This window comes from Azolla caroliniana, unplaced genomic scaffold (genome assembly GCF_043228905.1).
Source record: "Azolla caroliniana isolate FFs.n. ecotype wild unplaced genomic scaffold, voAzoCaro1.0.p SCAF_11, whole genome shotgun sequence".
NCBI lineage: Eukaryota > Viridiplantae > Streptophyta > Polypodiopsida > Salviniales > Salviniaceae > Azolla > Azolla caroliniana.
Genome location: NW_028230446.1, coordinates 6,784,638 through 6,793,864, shown reverse-complemented (window position 1 = coordinate 6,793,864; position 9,227 = coordinate 6,784,638).

Here is a 9,227-nt window from a genome sequence, read left to right as displayed (position 1 = left end):
GTCTGAATCGGTAAAACCGTCAAGTTGGGGTTTTCCGGAGCCGAATCGGAGACACATATGCGTGGTGCCCTTCAAGTACCGGAGTATCCATTTGACTACGTTCCAATGCTCCTTGCCGGGATTGCTCATGAATCGGCTCACCACTCCGACTGCATATCCTATATCCGATCGGGTACACACCATTGCATACATCAAGTTCCCGATGGCAAAGGCATATGGAATCTTCATCATATCCGCCTTCTCTGCTTTCGTCTTCAGGCTTTGCTTACCGGATAGCCTGCAGTTTGCCGGAAGTGTCGATCTGACCGGTTTTGCATCTGACATGTTGAACCGGTGAAGCACCTTTGTCACGTACTTCTCCTGTGACAGCCATAATTGCTTCGCTGACCGGTTCCGGATGATGTGCATCCCCAGCATCTGCCTTGCCGGACCCAAGTCTTTCATTGAGAAGGTCCGGTTGAGAGCCTTCTTCCGCATCCGTATTTTGACTTGGTCCCATCCGACGATCAACATGTCATCCACGTACAGAAGGAGTATCAGGAAGTCGCCTCCTTCGAACTTCTTCACAAACACGCAGTGATCGGCCTGCGTCTTGTGGTACCCTTGATCGGTCATGAAAGAGTCGAACTTCCGGTACCATTGCCGGGGGGGCCTGCTTCAACCCGTAGAGGCTCTTCTTCAACCGGCATACCCGGTGCTCCTTCCCTTTCTCCACGAATCCTTCCGGTTGCTGCATGTAGATCTCCTCTTCGAGGTCACCGTGAAGGAATGCCGTCTTCACGTCCAGCTGGTCTACCTCGAGGTCCATGCTTACCGCTATACTCAGCACCGTCCGGATGGAGATCATCTTTACTACCGGGGCAAATATCTCGTCGAAGTCCACGCCCTTCTTCTGCTGGAACACCTTCACCACGATCCTGGCTTTGTATCTCGGGGGGTTGCCGGCATCTCCCGGTTTCAACTTGTACACCCACATGTTTCGGAGTGCCCGCTTTCCTTTTGGCAACTCCACCAATTCATACGTATGGTTCTCATGCAGGGAATCCATCTCATCCTGCATGGCACTTAACCATTTTCAGCTGTGGGTGTCATCCTTTGCTTCTTCGAAGCTTTTTGGCTCCCCCTCATCGGTCCGCAGCACATGCTCTGCATCCGGAAATCTCCGGGGGGCCCTTCTCTCTCTGAGAGGATATCTCCGTCTTCGGGCTTCGGTAACCGGCTCCTCCATTTGCTCTTCATTCGAATCCCATTCGGGGTCTAGGCCGGTTCCGGTCTCAGCTTCCTCTACTTCTTCTTCTGCCAGTTCGGTATCCTCACCGTAACCGGCTGGTCCCTCGAGTGCTAACCGGTCTCTTGCCGGTTGGGTCTGCTCATCGTAGAATCTATCCTTACCGGTGTCAGAACCAAGGATAAAAGATAGAGTGATGGAAGAAGGATAGAGAAGAATGGATGTATAAGATAGAGAAAGAAAGAGAATGGATACAAGATATGTAATGAGAGCTAAAGACTGGTGTTGATTTGAATTGATTTGAGAATACATGTATGCGCTTATTTATAGGTTCCTATAGAATAGCTTAGAGATTTCTAGAATGTTCTAGAATGTTCTAGACCTAGAATGCTCTAGGACATTCTAGAACATTCTAGAATAATCTAGAGTTTTTACAATAATCAATGTAATACAAGAAGTAGCTTTTATTGTTTCATATAACAATAAGCTATCTTAATGGTTGAGGTTTTCAAGTATGAATTACAAGGTTCGAGGTTCAAGTCCGGGTGACGCCATAATGGTCATGTGTTCATGACACTATCCCTCCTTCGAGAACGCCAAGTGGAAGTCGGCGTTAACATTGTTGGGTCGGGCTTGTTTGGATAGTGACGATGGAAGTCGTTGACCAGAGCTTCAGCATTATAAACGTTATCGATGGGTTCCCAAGTGTGATCACTCGGAGGATAACCAAGCCAATCAACTAGATAATAAAGCTTATTGCGCACAATCTTAGAATCGAGAATAGCAACTACCTCGTATTCGGGGCCATCCACAAGTTGTACAGAAGGCGGTGGTGGCACGACACGATCAGGAATTAAAGAGGTGTGGCAAGGTTCCAAAAGAGAGCTATGAAAGACAGGGTGAAGCCGCATATGTGGGGGAAGGTTAAGACGAAATGTTGGATCATTAATCTGCGCCGTGATGACAAAAGGACCTAAGCGTTGATAGTCAAGCTTAGCACGGGGTCGGGTAGTCTTGATGTGACGACGAAGCAACCATACATGGTCACCAACCTTAAATGGAGACTTAAGACGATGTCGATCGGCATTGGTCTTATGGTGTGCTTGCGCTTTCTGAAGATGTGACGATAACTCGAACTGGATTTGTTGTAGTCGGTGGAGGTGATGCGCCGCACTAGGGTTTCGTGACACCTCGGGAAGACCCAGTATACACCATCGAGGGTGGTTGCCGGTGTAGGCAAAGAAAGGTGTAACTTTGGTAGAAGAGTGGACCGTGTTGTTGTATGCAAACTCAGCAAGATGTAAAATTTTACTCCAATCATCTTGTTGATAACTAATGAAACATCGAAGATATTGCTCGAGCGTTTGATTTGTGCGCTCTGTTTGTCCGTCAGTTTGTGGATGATAAGCCGAAGAGAGTTTGCAAGAGATTTTGAGGCCTGCCCATAGGTGCTTCCAAAAGTGTGAGATAAATTGAGGACCTCTATCGCTAATAATATCATTTGGGAGACCATGATGGCGAAACACTTCACGCATAATGAGATCTGCAGTTTCTTCACTATTGATGGTCTTTACACATGGTACAAAATGTGCCATCTTGGTAAACTGATCCACTACTGTTAAAATAGTATCAAAGCCTTTGGAAGGTGGAAAATCCGTAATGAAATCCATAGAAATAGACTGCCATGGCTTGTTGGGAGGGGGTAATGGTTGTAGTAAGCCATAAGGGTGATGTCGGGGTATTTTGGCGCGACAGCAGGTGTCACAAGTGCGAACATAATCTTCGACAAATTTTTGGAAGTGAGGCCACCAAAACGAACGTTTCACCAGCTCAATGGTCTTGGAAATACCAAAATGTCCAGCCATGGGGGCATCATGACAATGTTCCAACACTTGAAGTCGGGGTGATCCGTCGGGGACGTAAAGGAGATTCTTGTAGAAGAGTAAACCATCTTGCCACTTGAAGTCCTTATAATATTGAGATGACCCTGGCAATGTGGAGCAAGATGGACGACTTGAACCACAGTGGGCTAAGACATCCTTAGCAAAATCATCTGAATGAAGTTGTTGCCGAATAGTGTCAAGAAGGGTAGAATCAAGTGGTGTGGCATAAATTGTTGCTACCTGTAGCTTTGATGGCCCGAGGAGAGTTTGCTTTTGATTGTCAAAGGCCGGATCTCCAGGTTGAAGTGCTAGATACGAACGCCGAGACAGAGCATCTGCTTTCCCTTGTTGTTTTCCGGGGCAAAAAATGATCTTGAAATCGAAACGCGTTAGAAATTGGGCCCACCGAGCTTGTCGTCTATTTAATACTCGAGCTGTTTGAAAATATGTGAGATTTTTGTGATCACTATAAATGATAATCTGATGAGGTGATCCTTCTAGAAAATGACGCCATTGCTCGAATGAGTCGACCATAGCTAGTAACTCCTTGTCATGCACCTCATAGTTTATCTCCGAAACAGTAAACTTTCTCGAGTGAAACGCGACTGGATGTATCTGCCCGTCCTCGCCTGGTTGCGATAGGATACTCCCCAATGCAAAGTCTGATGCATCCGCCTCAATAGTAAATGGCTTTTTAGGATCAATATGTGCTAGGATGGGTGCTGATGTGAATGCCTCTTTTAGCTGCGTAAAAGCCTTGTCCGCTTCGATACTCCAAAAAAATGCTTGATTTTTCTTGGTGAGTTGAGTAAGGGGCAACACAATGCTTGAATAATTATGTATGAATTTGCGATAGAAGTTCGCAAATCCGAGGAAACACTGGACATCCTGAACTGAGCATGGGGGTTTCCATTCCAATATTGTTTGGACTTTTGCCGGGTCCATGAAAACACCCTGGGATGAAATAGTGTATCCCAAAAATTCGACTTGTTTGCAATCAAAACTGCATTTCTGAAGTTTGGCGTAAAGACCATACTTCCTTAGGCGTTCAAGTACTTGCCGCACATGTATATCATGCTCCCCCTGTGTTTTAGAGTAAATCAATAGATCATCTAGGTAGATGATTAGAAAAATATCCAAGAAATCCCGGAAGATGTCATTTGCCATATGTTGGAATACGGCAGGTGCATTTGTGAGCCCGAAAGGCATGACTGTATACTCGAAATGACCATACCGAGTACGAAATGCTGTTTTCCACTCATCTCCTGGCCGAATTCGAACAAGATTATGTGCACCCCTTAGATCAATTTTGGTAAAATGCTTTGCCCCACAAATGCGTTCTAAGAGATTGGAGATTAAAGGTAAAGCATACCTATTCCTTATGGTGACTTTATTTAAGCCTCGATAGTCCACGACCAAACGAAGGGAGCCGTCCTTTTTCTTCACAAAAAAGATAGGAGCACCAGCTGGAGACTTTGAATGTCGAATAAATCCATGTGCAAGATTTTCCTCGATGTATTCTGGAAGAACCTCAAGCTCAGTGGGTGATAAATTGTAAATCGGACCCCACGGAGGCTCTTTTCCTGGTTGGAGATCAATAGGACAGTCGTACGGCCGATGCTTTGGAACAACACTAGCTTTGACTTTGTCGAAAACATCAGCATAGTCTTGATATTTTTTGGGAATTTGGATGTCTGAATTCCCTTGAGTGACACTAGAAGGTGTCACTGATACTGCAAATAAGAAAAGGTCCTCCTTGCCTCCCACTTGGTGCAATTGTTGCAATGTGATGGCTGAAATTTGATGAGAAGGATATGGTGCATCGGTAGAACTATATACTTTGGGAGGATAATCCCGAGTTCGATCCTTGACAATGATATTTTCTACTAAAGGCACCTAATTTCTCGCTTCCTCCAATCGATTCTAGGGTTATGTAGCTCGAACCATGGCAAACCGAGGACAATTGGATGCTCAGGACTACGGATTATGTTAAAGGAAACTACACATCCTAAATCCCCCAAGAGTATGTGTATTGGCTCAGACTCTTCAAATATCTTCCCGGAAGCTATGGGGCGTCCATCAATCACTACTACGGAAACTGGACAAGGAAGTGTATGCAAGGATATTTGGTGTTTTTGGGCAAAATCTCTATCCATGAAACAAGAATTGGCTTCAGTATCTAAGAGGGCTTGGACTTGAAGTTGACAACTTGGTGTCCTAACTTGTACTAGGGCTGAGAAGACTCTACTAACATGCTTGGAAGAAATGGAACCCACACTAGGTTGTACATATCTAGGGTTGTCCAACCAAATGGCTCCTATTTTGGCCGGACTTATTCGTTTGACTCCTCTTCTAATTGGCTTAGGACTTCAAATTTATTGGACAAGGGTGGATTATTCATAATATTAGATTCACTAACTACTTCTAAAATGTTGGACTCATTTTTATTGTCATAGTGAATTTGATTTACCTGACGTCTCGGCCTACGGGAGCAATGAATGGCTATATGTCCTGGACCTCCACAATATAAGCACAGATGGTTTGCTCGACGACGTTGCTTCTCTTCGTCTGACAACGGTCCTCGTCGTTGAGTCATATCGATCTCCAGGGGTGTAGGACTATCCATTGGGACTGGACTACGTGTTTGCCTTGGAGTTGGAGCAGGGCTATACATTTGCCTTGGGGATGATTGCGCCGTTACTGATGCATAAGTTGGTGTGAATCTAGATCTTGTTATTTGTTGTTGTCGCTCACATCGACGCTCAAAAAGGCGATTATCACACCGTATTGCTCGACTAATAGCTTCTGTAAGTGACCTTGGATCCTCGGGGAAGGTAAGAAGTAAGTCTTTGACATCTCTACGAAGGCCTGAACGGAATTGCTCCATTAGGGCTTGTTCATCCCAAGGAGTATCGCTTGCGATGAGACGGAAATTGGCAGCATATGTTGAAGCTGGTTGATCGCCTTGACGAAGTGTACGAATCTTGTTAATAGCTGTTCTCGCCCCATCAGTATCTCCGAAACAAGCCTTAAATTCCTTGATAAATTCCTCGAAATTATTCAGTAGAGGAGAATTGGTCTCTAGCAATGGAGCAAACCACGACAACGCTATGCCAGTCAATAAAGTGCCCACTAGCCCGACTCGTGATGCATCTGTTGGGTAACATGCGGGATGCATTTGAATCACCAACTGTACTTGATTCAAAAAACCTCGGAAATGCGCCCTCAACCCATCAAATTTAGCTGGGAGGCTAATTTTGGGCTCCTTGATAAGTCCCTGACCTTCAACCCTTTGTTGTTGTAACACGACGATTGTCGACTCTAACTGTTGCACTCGTCGCGTGAACTCCTCTTGTTGTTGTTGCTTCTCTATAGTAACCTTTTGTAGATCCCCAAGTAGACGTTGATTCTCTACTTCAAGAGATGCGAACTTGGATTTAAGGTTCTCCATTTCTGCAACAAGGGTGAGATATTCTTCTGAGTTAATGGCAGCCATGGTTTCAGGATGGTTACAAAGGAGGATAAGAGAGAGAGAGAGAGAGAGAGAGAGAGAGAGAGAGAGAGAGAAAGAGAGAATTCGAATCAAACTGTCAGAACCAAGGATAAAAGATAGAGTGATGGAAGAAGGATAGAGAAGAATGTATGTATAAGATAGAGAAAGAAAGAGAATGGATACAAGATATGTAATGAGAGAAAGACTGGTGTTGATTCGAATTGATTTGAGAATACATGTATGCACTTATTTATAGGTTCCTATAGAATAGCTTAGAGATTTCTAGAATGTTCTAGAATGTTCTAGACCTAGAATGCTCTAGGACATTCTAGAACATTCTAGAATAATCTAGAGTTTTTACAATAATCAATGTAATACAAGAAGTAGCTTTTATTGTTTTATATAACAATAAGCTATCTTAATGGTTGAGGTTTTCAAGTATGAATTACAAGGTTCGAGGTTCAAGTCCGAGTGACGCCATAATGGTGATGTGTTCATGACAACCGGTCGACTCGGAGTTCATTATCTTCTTCTCCGACTCCTAGTCAGCAGCGTCTTGTCCTCCATGAAGATAATATCTCGACTCCGGAATACCTTCTTGTCGACCAGGTCCCACACTCGGTAGCCGAACTCATCGTCACCGTAACCGAGGAATATGCATGGCCGGGTCTTTGGATCTAACTTTCCTCTCCGGTCCTTAGCTACATGCACGTACGCGAGACACCCGAACACCTTCAGATGCCGGTAGGACACTTCCTTACCGGTCCATACTCTCTGTGGCGTGTCTCTGTCCAAGGGTACTGAGGGTGATCTATTTATCACATATGTCGCCGTCGACAGTGCCTCAGCCCAAAACTTCTTGGGTAGTTTTGCATGCGCTAGAATACTTCGGACCCTCTCCATTGTGGTCCGGTTCATCCTCTCGGCCAATCCGTTTAGTTCCGGTGTCTTCGAGCCGGATTCCCTTCGAGCAGCAGTACTCCTCGAACTGCCCCCGGTATTCTCCTCCGTTATCTGCCCGAACCGCCTTCAGCTTCCGGCCGGTTTCTCTTTCCACTCTCGCGTGAAGCTCTTTGAAGACGGATAACACCTGATCCTTTGTCTTCAACGGTGTGGTCCACAGCTTTCGGTTGTGGTCATCTATGAATGTCACGAAGTACTGCGCTCCGGCATGTGACTTCGTGTCTACTTGACACACATCCGTATGCACCAACTCCAGTGGTGCATTACGTCTCATCGGTGGCCTTGGTCGGAAGGAGGTCCGGTTCTGCTTACCGGCCAGACAATCAGTGCACTTCTCTAAGTGCACGTTCTTCACTGGAATGAGGTTGTCGTCTGCAAGCCTCTTCATCCCCTTCTCACCCATATGACATAGCCTCTTGTGTCACAGCTCACCGGCAGTGTCGGATGCCACGTTCACTTCTTCCGGACATAATCGGGCATTCATCAAGTACAGAGTGTTGACCTTCCGGGCCCGAGCCACAATCAGGCTCCCTTTCCGTTCCGGATGCTACCCGTGTAGCCCTCATCATCTAGCTGACCGGCTGATATCAGGTTCAGTCGAACCTCTGGAACGTGTCGGACATCCTTCAGTAGCAACTTGCATCCGGTTGGTGTCAACAGCCACACGTCTCGTATGCCGACAATTCGGCATGTACCTTCATTCCCCATACGGACACAGCCGTGATCACCGGATGAGTAGGATGAGAAGCATTTCCGGTCTGGGGTAAGGTGGAACGATGCTCCGGAGTCTACCACCCAGGTCATCTCATCGCCGGCAAGGTTTATCTCACTCTCCTCGTTGATGAGCATCAACTCTTCTTCACTTGCCGCGATTGCCGTCGTTCCCTTCTGGTCCGGCCCCCTCGGTCTTTACCGTTCCGGTGCGGTGTCCGCTTCGAATCAGTACCGTCGGTCTCCTTATCTTTTCGGAAATGCCGACAGTTCTTTTGGAAGTGTCCCGGCTTGCCGCAATAGAAGCAAGTGGGCCTCCCCCTTGACTTTGACCGTGTCCCCGACTTCTCCCGGTTCTAGGGACTACGGTTTCTTTGTCTTTCGCGTTCCGATTCGGTAAGGAGCGCTTTGGAGTCGGAGCTCGTATCTTTATCTTTCCGACCCGCCTCCTCATCTAGCAAGCTCGACTTTACTCTTGCTAGGGATAACCGCTTTCCTTCCGGCCCGGCATTGCCCAAAGTGACAACCAACGTCTCCCAGCTATCCGGGAGGGAACCGAGCAGGAGTAGCGCAAGTACCTCATCGGCGAGAGGTACTTCCAATGAAGTTGCCTGGTGGATCAACCCCTGGAAGGCATTCATGTGCTCCGCCATGCTGGAGCCATCTTGGTACTGGAGTCTTACTAGCTTCCGGAATACCGAAACCTGGTTAACAACATTTTTGTTTTGAAACATTATGCCAATCTTCTCCTAGAGCTCATGAGCCTTGCTCTCTTCATTGAAGTTGTTGTACAGGCTCATGTCGATGAAGCACCGTATGTACGTCATTGTCTTCATGTGCATCACCTCCCATATCGCGGTGTCAATTTTGTCCGGTCTCTTGTCCACGAACTAAACCAGCAGCCAGAGGTCTTTAACCACGAGCATGTCCCTCATCTTCAACTTTCACA